We start from the raw sequence: 11,995 nt of genomic DNA, 5'->3' as shown, positions 1-11,995 counted from the left end.
TGGCAGTCAAAGACTTAAAACCACAGGAGTGAAATGCAAGTAACTTTTATAAATTTTGAATTTTTAAAGCATTACACTCCTGTGGTTTTAAGTCTTTGACTGCCTAAAATATCATTCATCCTGCTGTGAGCTGTAATTACATTTGTAGTAACTTGGTTGTCTTTGCTGATTCTCAGTCCTATGTAAATGTTGAAGAAAAGGGTAACCCCAGCTCTGAAAATTCGCTTCTCCTTTGTTTTCAGTTGTGTAAATGCTTGGTACAAAAAAGCATTTATGCTCAGGAATATATTGGCACCCAGAATATATTGGCACCCAGTTAAGATCAATGGACAACTCATCTGGTCAATGTCATTCATCCACATTTATCGAGTTACAAGTATCTTAACCTTCATTTTCTGCAGAGGTGTTCCTTGGTCTCCCTGGGTGATTTTGGGTCAAGAATGGTGCAGGTTTTAGGGTGAATATTAATCACCAAGTGAGAAGACTGTTTTAAATATAACTGATATCAAACTAATATGATAGGTGTTTATATAAATTAATGAAGACAGAAATATTCTGTTCTGCTACAAAATATTCTTAATTGTTTAGAAATTTCACAAAACCTTATTAACAATATTAAATATTGTTTATGTATTTGTAACACAGCATAGTCACTTTTTCATATAGATTTACTATATGATTTGCTCTGTATGATTTATTGATGTCAAATCACTGCTTTCTGTGTACATGTGTTTTTACATTATTTAATGCCTGCTTCTGGGGAGAAGGGAAAACTAGACAGTTAACTGTGAGCTTTCTTTGATCTCCACAACTAAGATATATTTTACTCCTGTTCTTCTTTGGTTATTATGAATGTCATCATTATACTTTTCAGAAGTGATCATGTTAAATACAGAGCAGTGCTGTGTTCTTTTCCCATTTCACACAAAATCAGGTTAACTGCAGTTAACTACAAATTTTCAGTAATAATAATACTCTCCCCGGGTACCTTGACAGGTATTAGAGTCGATAGTCAATCTTCTTCAACCACCCTTATGGTATCTGACATCCAATAAGTTAACGGGAATTAAGCTCTGTCTTGCTTCCTATGTAAAAGGAAGGTTTTCCATCAGCACAACCCTACTTGTTATCAATTATTCAGAGGCGGACCCTGGAATAACGACCCTCACACAGGCATTAAGGGAAAAAATGATTCCTTTTGTCATTTCCTTCTCCAGGAACCAGATCAAAACTTGGAAATTGTGGTTCAGAGTAATACAGCCAATAATGGAAATTGTGGATCAAGAGCATATCTAAAGGCAACTGCATTCATCATGTTGCAGCTTTGATTAACAGTAAAAAAGCCTGGGCTAAAATCCAATGAAATCGAAAGGAAAAAAAAGAAAAAAATAAATAAAACCATGCCGTATGGAATCTGAATATATTTTCTCCAAACTGCTAATTCCCTCTACAGTCTATAGGAATATATATCTTCTCTGTAGGGATAATGTCTTGTCTCACTTTACTGGAGTAGCCACTTTATATTACTGGAAGCCAGGAGCAGTTAATATTTTATTATTATAGCAATAATTTATTTATTTTAATGTTTTAACTTTTGCATGCAATAAGATATTGCCTTGCAAAGTGATGAATTAAAAGACAATAGTATCTCATCTATCCATCAACAAAGCTTGAAAGTACTACTAGGGTTGCACACTCTAACTGTTGTTGTAGACCAGTAGCATAGCTTATACTGCTTGAAAACACTCTGTATGAGTTTTAATAAAGTATGCTTAACACATAAGATGCAATTTTACCAGTGACAGTCACATCCTGCAGTGCATTGTAAGTAGGTTATGATGCACATTAGCAAAATTGTAAAGATACAGTGAATAATTTCTTATATTTTTAAAATGATATGCAGTGCTTACTAATTATCTTTTTTTTTTTTAAAAAAAAAAAAAAAGAAAAAATAAAAAGATTCTCAAGGTCAAAGCAATGTGTAGGCATTAAAAAGACCATGCAAATTGTATGATTCTTTTACAAAATTGTGGACACTGCCATTTAAATGTACTGTACAAATACAAAATACAGCCTTTATGATAACCTGTCCTGTAGCCACAGTCATATTGTATCTGCAAATACAATTTCTATTTTGCAGAGTAGGAATCTAATTACTGCACCAAGTACAAGACATTAACAGATCCACTGCTGACCATCAGCCGTCCTGGACAAACACCCTTAATAATTTCTTTTTAAGATTAATTTATTCCTGTTGGAAGAAAATACCAGTAAACCTTCATAAAAAATATAATAACGCTAAGACCTTCTGTAAAGTTGATGTACTGCTACACACTGATGATGAAGCCGAATCATTAACTCATTTTTGAACATAACTCAGAAATACAGTGGGAAGGGTAACTATTTTTTTTTTTTTAAGGATAGTTGTAGGGAAGAACTAGATTTCTTTATGACATTGCATAGCTAAAACAATAGTTTTCCACATATGGAAGAGAAGATGTGTATATTTTAGCAGGGATGTGGTTTAGTGGGAGCGTTTCAAGAAATCAGAAAGATTAGCAGGAGAAAAACACAGCAGAAAAGACAAAACTGAGCCTAGCCCTTGACCTCTGCTGGCAGCTCTTTGTCAAGATTTTTTCCTGCTTTGCAGAGAAAAAGAAATCTTTACAATTAAGCAAGCTTTCTTCTTCGTAAATCTACAGGGAAACTGAAGAAGCTTTCTTGTTTTTTTTGCAAGCTGTACATGGACCATGGGTTGAGTTTTGACTCAGAAGCTGTACTTCAGAGCACATATGCAGTTTTGTGACAAATGTGCATTCAAGCTTAAGACAGCTCGTATTTTGCTAACTAAGGAGGTCTCTTGTTTGTAAGCAGTACAGATACACAACAGTTGTGTAGCTTGCATAAGGCTTTTCCTTTTGATGGAAGCTTTTAATAGAAATAGTCTCATGGGGATTTGTACTCTTGCCCTCTCCACCGTCCCTTCTGCTCAGCAATGCGTGGGGCACACTGGTATGTATTTCAGAGTTTCACAGCAGAGGTCCTTGCTGCCCCAGGGAGAGGGGAAATTCTTCAGTGTGAGCAAAACAGCAAGGCCAGAGTTAAGTGAAACACTTAGTAAGCAGGACTGGACACTAGACTGAAGGACTGAGGTGTTGCCTCTATGATCCTGGTTGCTCTGCAAACGAAACACAGACTCTCGTGAGGCATCGGAGTGCAAACCTAGTTGCATAGGCTCCCTCTGTGGGGCTGTGTCCCCACTGCCCAGTGGTGACACCTGGCATTCAGAGCAGCATGGCATTCTTGAAGACTGGAGTGGGAAATTTTTTATCCTGATAAGGCCTGTAGAATTGGCTGTGAATACACTGTGTTTATGGTGAGGTGAGGCATGCCTGGATTTTGGAAGCCTGCATAGCGTTGCATACCTGGACAACCCTGTTAAACGCAGCAGCATTACAAAGCCATCACTGAGGGCAGAAGCTGCCATGACAGTTTACCTCAAAGGGAAATCCCATACAAATATACCTGACAGTGTATTGCAGTGCAGTGGCACAGCTCTGTACTTCTGCTCAGAAAGGTCTCACTGTGATTGCAGGGGGAAGAGTGCGGGGGCAACAGCTGTAGAACTAGAGTTTGTGTCTGCCAGTGCAGACGGGTGCCTGCGATCCGCAGGTGAGAGATCCCTTTTCTTTGGAAGGAGGCCATACTGACCGTGTTTGTAATTGAAGTCAGCTGGATTTCAGAAAGCATCAGGAGTTTATCATATACATTCTTGAAAGTTTGAACACCCTTCCTGTTGGGATATGGCTCAAGAATTAAAATATCCCAGATTTGTAGAATAACTTGAGTGAATAAAATTGTCACAAACCATGACTCTAATGCATATTGGGTACTTTTACCACTTTTTCTTTTTATGGCAAATTGAAAGAAACTTCTGCAATAAGGGCACTCTTGCTGAGGTCTGAGATCTGTTACTTTTGAAAATCATTGGAAGCTGCATTGTTTGTAACTACAGAAGGACTTTGTAGGCTCTGGAATAAGTGGGGCCAGATCCTGCACTCATGCTATCATGAGGCAGTACCAGGAAAGGCTGAATCCCTCTGTAATATTATACAGTTTATAGATTAAGCTTTGCTTTGTTGCAGTAATTATGGTTTTATAATACCTTGACTTTTTGCTTTCAGGATACTAATTAACCAATTCTCTGAGCACACAGGATTAAATTATTGCTGAGACTTGTGACAAAACCGTTGGCAGGGCTTTGTCAGCAGGCTGCTCAAGCAGGCTTGTGGCTTGGAGCAGCACGTGGTTGGATCCAGGGCTTGATGTCTGGGAGCCTGTGCAGGCAGGGGTCAGGACTGATCTTTACCAGACCTGCATCTCAGACCGCTTCCTCAGGGCTTATTGCCCAGGTCATCCAGTATCCTAATATGCTTATAGGTCTGTAAAATGCACATGTAAAGGAAAAACCTTTTCATTTCTGTGTCTAGCAGAAGCATTAAGACAATGAATGAATGTTTAATGAAAACAAGCAAAACAAAGGTACCCTTTACCAAGGGTGGCATTTAACAAACCATAGCAGCTGTTGTGAGATAACTGCTTGACCCTTGCTTCTCTAAGCAGCCACAGCAAGCCTAAAAATTGAACACTTTCAGTACCACTGTGCCGGAGTGCTGGATGCCACCTGTCCTCCACAGGGCAGCACTCCTCATAGCCCCTTTATTTCATGGCTCAGCCCAGCTACATGTTGCAGTCTAAGAGCAACCATGGTGCTACACATCCCTGCTGCAGGGTTACGAAGTATTATCTCCCCACACCTTCCCCCGAGAGTTTGCAGAGAGATCCACTGCATGAGGTTCCCTTTGGAGGGGGAGATCATACATCTCCAGCTGGACTCCACTTCTGCTTTGGAAAGAAAAACCCTTTTTGGGCATTTCTAGGAGCTGATTTAGAAGTAAACAGCTGAAGGAAGCATTAGATCCTGTCTTTGGATAATTCATTTAAAAAATTACAATTGGAGTTGGAAAAACAATGTACTTGTTTACTTTTCATTTGACAATAAAACCCATGAAAACTAGTTTATACTGGTCTCTAAAACCACACACCAAAAATTTATCTCATCTGCTTCCAGTGGCTGAAATTTTGAGGAACTCTGTTGGACAAATTCTGTTTTTACAGAATGTTTTTAGTACTTGATTTCTATTGTATTTTTGCAAATAAATATTGGAACTAAGGGATGAATTTCTCAGCTGATATAAAAATCAGCAGAATTCCACTGATTTGAATGGGGCTATTATGATTTATGCCCACTGGGGATTAGACTAACCAAAGGCTTTTTAAGCTTTTAAAGTTAAAGAAATAGGCTTGTTCCATATTTAGCTGCTGAAAAAAAAAAAAAAAAAAAAAAAGTCAGAAAGAAGAAAAAAATATATAAGCACAGATAAATGTAAACTTTAAGGGATGAGCTACTAAATATTTGGAGGGCTTAAAGTTTAATTGTAACACTGTATTTCATCTGGAGAGGAACCCAGAATTTTGCAGCCGATGTTCATATACATACATACACATATTCCACAATTATTCAGTAGGTGGCAGTTAAAAGCCTAGATGAGCTGTGCAGTCGCCATTTAGGCAGGAGCACCAGCGGAGGCTGGAGTAACAGCGGAAAGAAAGAGCGAGGCTGCAGCTGAGCCAACAAAAGCATCAGCCCCGGCCCAGGCGCTCGAGGAGAGCGCGGGAGAGGAGCGGAGCTGCAGGAGCACCAGCCCCAGCGCAGGCAGCAGGCAGCCGCCAGCACAGGACGCGAGGCAGGGGAGCAGGCGACAGAGCTACAGCTCCCTTTCTGGTGGGGAAAACCCACAGCAGAGAGGGCAAGCAGCTGGTGCGATGACAGGCAGAAACTGAAGAGTTTTTGGAGCATTCTGTTCTTTCACAGGTAATTTATTTATTTATTTTAAATTAATTAATTATTATTATTATTTTTCTGTTGCTTTTCTGCATTGCTTTGTACAAAAAAAACATAGCTTTGCAAAGATGCAAAGATATTGGAGGTCTTTTTTTTCTACTCTGACCAAAATTCATCAGGAAAAATTTCCACTGAAGTCAGTAGAGTTTTGCATGAGTTACGACTGCAAGATCTGATACAAGTTGTTGTCGTATGTAGGGAACATGACATGCTATCAGCTGGGGCTGATAAGGAAGGCAGAAGCCAGTCACATGCATACTGACCAGCTAAATAACATTATATTTCTTCCTGTTGGGATGGTAGTAATGGTTTCATAACATTTTTTTTTTTTTTTCATTAAAACTCAATGTGCTGAATTTTGTCCTACTTTATACTTTATACTGCTGCTATTGCAGTAATTTAATGAGAGATTTATTTATTTGTTTATTTGTTTTTAACTGAAAGCTACATTTTACCGTATGTGATGAAAGAACTCAAAAATGTTGAGCCAGAATAAAATAACACCAGGTGTTTGAAACAAATACAACTTTGCAGCATTCTTCCCATAGGTGGAAATTATTTTATTTGCTTAGAATATTTTGCCATTTGCAATTGAATAAACAAAAATAAATCATGAGGGACTATTCTCAGGTGTCTGTGAGTGACATGAATTCAGAGTTGGTAAGAATTCCTTGCTGTCTTCCCTGAAAAATGTGGGATGCACTGCATGCTGCAGCACTCAGTCACAGCTGGGTGAGCTCAGAGTGGAGCAATAACATTTGATATATTTCATATTTGAAGCATTTTCCGAATCTGTTGCTTTTACGGGTGCCTGATTGTACATGGATATGTATATGCCTGCTTATAAATGCACACATTTACAGGTACGTGATGTGTGTGTCCAGATACCTTTCCTTATAAATGAAGCTGTTACAAGCGATTGCTGTTTTACCTTTGCCAGTGTTTACACTTTATTGTACTGGGAATGTTCTGCAGATCCCACAGTTGTTAATTCTGTGTCAGATGGTTAGTTTGTCTGCTTCCCCCCACACCCTCACCCCTTTACTTTTCTGACTGATGGACTTCACTCCTATTTCAGGAGCTGTCCCCAGGGCATCCAGCTGTGCTGACTAAACGCAGTAGTGCCCGTTTCTCATGGAATGGCATCTGTGCCATTGTTCAGGGACTGAGAGATAGGTATCCATCCAGGTTTCCTGCTCTCTCGTATGTTGCACACAACATTTGGGAGGCTCATGCATGAAGAGCTGTCTAAACACAGAATAGGTTCAAATGCACAGCTGCTAATCCATAGCCACATGGAACTGAAAGTCAGGTAGAATGACTGCAATGTACAATTATTTATCTTCATCTCTGGGAAAAGCAAAGAACAAATGGGTATAAATGGGATGTGAATACACTTAGGCTGGGTATAAAGGGGATGAGAATACACTTAGGCTAGACGTTTTCAAACCATTAGAGCAGCAAGGTACTGAAATTACTTTCTTGTTCCTCTAATAGAAAGAAAAGGTTCCAAATGTTTTTTGGTTGGAACTCAGTAGAAAGGGTTATGTTAAATAGTTGCCTGCAATAGCAAAGAATTGGGTTTGATACTCCAGAAGGTGTCTTCCAGTGCTACGTAACTATTCACAGGATGTTGTCTATACTGAAAAATCTCTTTGCAAATGGGTCAACATCTTTGGAAACATAGTTTTCCACATGTCCCATAACAAAGCCAAATACAAGCATATTTTTTTCTAGGTTGTGCTGCACTTATGTTTACACCACTGTGGTCCTACAGCAGATGCATAAGCCCTGGTAGTCATCAGGCTGAATAATATCCTCTTCTTACAGTGCAGAGCAGAGTTATTCAGAAAATGACTGGAGTTCACAGGCAAGGCTTCTTACTCCTTCTGCCCAAAAGATGAAGATCATGTTTTCCTACACGAGCACTGCAGTCTGTAATATCAAAAAAAAAAAAAAAAAAGGATAAAATATAAACAGATTGTGCTGATTCTGAAGTTTGTTACTAGTGCTGATTTTAATTTCCTTTGACTTTCACCTGATAACTTTTGTGCTACCCAGCACATTTGCCCATGTGAAGATCTCATCATGTATTAAAATCAAAAACACCTTTTCATTGTGATGGAGTATGTCCTATTCTCTCAGGCTTAGCTTACTTTAGAAAAATTGAAATAAAAAGTATTCCTTTTCTTCCACTTATTTTCTTTTTAACCTAATACTTCATTCTTATTTTATTTTATTTTTTTTTCTTAAAAGACATGATTACTTTGGATTGCTGTCTCAATTTGCAGTGAACCACAGTAACTATTCTGTAATAAATAATGAGCTACATTTGAACCTTCCAGCTTCTAGGCAGCATATGAGTACCAAGCCATTCATATACAGAAACTGAAACAGTATTTGACATGGAAGATTTTGTTCAGTATGTATGGCTCCTTCCAAATATTTGTTTCTTTCCCCTTAACATTTTGTGCTACTAGACCTAATTGAGGAATTATCAGCCTTACCTACTGGAAGAAAAATGAAATTTTATAAAACATAAATAGAAAATATTAGAAATATTACTTTCCCTTTCAAACTAACAATTTACATAGGGACAACATTAAAAAAAAAAAAAAAAAAAAAAAAAAAGGTTATTCTGATTGTTACTTCTTAGTTTCCACCCAAAGATTTTTTATGCGTCAGCAAAACGATCCTTTCACTACATTCCTGATGTTGCAGTAAAAATAAAAGATGTAAAAAATTCTTATCTTATTGCTGCAAAAGCAGTGATCAAAGACTAAGTGACAATGCAACAGTATGCATAAATTGAAATAGAACATACTTTTTTTTTTTTTTTTACCTTGTTGAAAAAATGCCAAAAAATATTGATTATTATATGACTTGTATGAACATGAGTATGATTATTGTGTCCGTGATATGAGTATCAGGAAGACAAGAAAAATGTCAAAAAAGGGGTATCAAGGCTGTGAGAGACAGCCACTCACAGACACCTTTCCACTGCCAATGAGTTCAGGGACACCTCTTCTCTAGTAATTTGAATTGAATGTTAGATTTTGGTGTAGGAGATGAAAACAATTCTCTGATTTCTCTGACTGTGTTTGGCTGCAGTCTGCTATGGCAGTGAAATATGATCTCCCTCACCCTGATTGGAGGTAATGGAATTGGTTTCAGGTGAATCAGGATAGGTGTCAATGAAGTCATAACAGCCTTTTAACTTCACTTCTTAAAATACATATTTTGGAAAGCAGTCATATGAAAAGAGCAAATCCATTCCTGGCCTACAGGTGTTTCCTACCTATTAAGTGTTCAGTAGTTCTGCCTTAAAATTAATGTGAAGTTAACAATAGGAGAAGCACACTCTTTTATTTTTATATTCTTGCTTGAAAATATAGATTGGCAGCTTTTATTTGTTCTGAAAATGTTAGTAATTTACATAATGAAATATTGGCTACCACTAATAGCTAAAATATTGCTGCAACCCCTATCCCCCCCCCCCCTTTTTAAAGAGAAATTACTTTTCTCTTTAAAGTAATTAAAGAAATTTAATTACTTAGAGAAATTTAATTACTTAGAGAAATCACTTTTCTCTTTAAAAAAAAAGACAAAATTTCAGTAAGAAAAGTAATATTTTTTGTGAAAGTTCTGCGATGCAAATTTGCAAATTAATTGTTAAAGAAAATTCAGCAGAAAGAAAAATAAATATTTTTCCCCCAAATAGCAAATATCTTCCTGTGAAAATTTATATATACCAAACAGAGATCCGTCATTCCTGTATCATGCCACAGAGTTATACTGTAATTTCTGGTTTTCAACCTTTTTGATTTGCATCAATTTCTAGTGGAAGCACAGGTTTCTTCTGAGTGCCTGGAAGGTTATTTACAATGGGACTGCATTGCTTAATCACTCGCCAGAGATCATTCTGGGTCCTGAATCCAACTGCATTAACCTATTCACAAGTTCTTGCCTAACAAGCAATTGCAAAATGTATTACTTTGGGTGATAGTGTATTTGGATGATAGTGTTTTTGGAGGACTAGCCGTGCATAGACAGCAAGACAGATAATGATATTCTCAGTCAGATCTAATCCACGTTGTTTTGAATGGAGTATTATTTGGGCTGTATAAGAATACCAGAAGTATCTCAGTGATCAAGATAGCAGTCACTACATGTATGGCAAGGAAAGGCAACAATGGGATCAAGTCAGCAATTCTTGATTCTTGATGATTCTCCTTCTATAGAAGACTTGTACAAATATTCTGAAATTTACATTAAGGAATTGAGGACTATGGAGGAAAGGCAAAAGGGCCACTGGTCTTTGTACAGTTTTCTCTACTGAACAGAAGCCAGTCTTCCATGGACACGTGCATTCTTCTGTGTAAATGCATACATTTATGTGCAACTGTCTTGTTGTCTATGCTGGGATTTTTATCGTGAATCTCACAATATATGGAATTATAAATTTGAAAGCAGTACCAGTTAAGTCAACAAAGTACTTAACATGTCTAAAGTAAAGCTGAATTTAAACAGTAACTGAGTCAACAAATTCTCATTTTACTTTCCTTTTCTTTCTTTCTTCTTTTTTTTTTTTTTTTTTTTTTTTTTTTTTTTCCTGTTTATTTATTTATTTATTTATTTTAAGATTACCCAATCCACTTACTGGAAAGTGACAACCAGTAGGACACAAGTCCACCCTGGGTAAACTTGGCATTTGATATAATTTCTGTTTGTGAAAGGGGGAAAGATTTTTCATGTGGTAAGTAGGTTCAAATATGGTAAATCTGTATTTATGGTACCAGTTCATTAGTATATACACATTACTAAAGGGCTACTTCTGAAAGATCTTGGACCACAATAGACAAAAGAAGTATACTCCTGATTCCAAAGCTCAGTGTTGGGTGAGGCCTCACATTTTGTGCAGATAAACCCACAGCAGAAAAGGAAATCAATAGACACTTCCACATAATTTGTTTTTCTGTCTTCAGTCCTGCCTTCTTCAAAATGAAACACTACTTCGATGAACTCAGTTTTAGACATCAATGCTGTATATCGGCTATATAGAAAACATATCTAATTCTCTCCCCTTTCTCTTTCCAGTTCTTTCTTGCCTAGTGAAACTACTGCAACAGTTTCAGCTGGACACATATTAGTCAAAAGAGCTTGTGAAGATTTTCTTACAGCTATAGCTTTGGCTTCTTTGTTTTAGCAAGGGGAAAAAAGCAACAACAACAACAACAAAAAACTGCTAGATCCATTTGATATAATTTATAGGGGCTCAAACAATTTTGAAAAATCATTGTTTTGGAAAACGAGATGTTCAACATGGGCATGATAAAACATGACTATTTGCTAGAGGAGAACATGACATATCTGACCACAGAATAGTAAATAGGATTTACTCCTTTAAATGCACATTTGTCTTTAAGAGAGGTGTTCTTAAAACAATATCCTACTTCTGCAAATACAGGAGAAAACTGACAAATTATTCTGAAAGACTGTTATCCTTTCTACTACTCTACATACTCCATGTTAAGGCAGCATTATATATGGAATCTACTAAAGCTCTCAGAGAACCTCCCTGAAAAAGTATACATTTACAATGAATAGGGAAGGTGCACAGAGGTCAGAGACAGGCTCTTTCCAGTGGTGCCCAGGGACAAGGTGCGGTGTGCACAAACTGAAATGCAAGAGGTTTCCTCTGAATATCAGGAAGCACTTCTTTGCTGTGCAGGTGGCTGTACACTGGCACAGGTTGACCAGAGAGTCTGTGGACTCTCTCTCCTTGGAAATCTTCAAAAGACACCTGGACATGGTCCTGGGAAGCCTGCCCTAGGTATCCCTGCTTAGGAAGAGGCACTGGACAAGACAACCTCCAAAGGTCCCTTCCAACTTCAGCCATCCTCTGTGATCCTGTGTGAATACTCCAGCTTAGTAACTGGACTGTATCTGTACTGTGGCACAAACATTTGCAATATAATGGGTAATCTGGCCCCAAATGCAAAAAAAAAAAAAAAAAAAAAAAAAAAAAAA

At 37.5% G+C, this 11,995-nt stretch overlaps 1 protein-coding gene across 2 annotated transcripts in view; it reads left to right on the top strand.

The window, feature by feature from the left end:
- Positions 1-5,653: 5,653 nt before the first annotated feature.
- DIRAS2 (DIRAS family GTPase 2) overlaps positions 5,654-11,995 on the top strand; it is a 16,474-nt gene continuing 10,132 nt past the window's right edge. The window contains exons 1-2 of one of the 2 annotated variants that reach the window (XM_035309992.1): positions 5,654-5,935; positions 10,608-10,721. The gene's annotated coding sequence lies outside the window, so the exon portion shown is untranslated. The remainder of the gene's footprint in view (positions 5,936-10,607; positions 10,722-11,995) is intronic. The other variant, XM_035309993.1, reaches the window with a different exon arrangement.

The sequence above is a fragment of the Oxyura jamaicensis genome, chromosome Z, assembly GCF_011077185.1.
Source record: "Oxyura jamaicensis isolate SHBP4307 breed ruddy duck chromosome Z, BPBGC_Ojam_1.0, whole genome shotgun sequence".
NCBI lineage: Eukaryota > Metazoa > Chordata > Aves > Anseriformes > Anatidae > Oxyura > Oxyura jamaicensis.
This window is presented reverse-complemented; position numbering and strand designations above follow the sequence as displayed.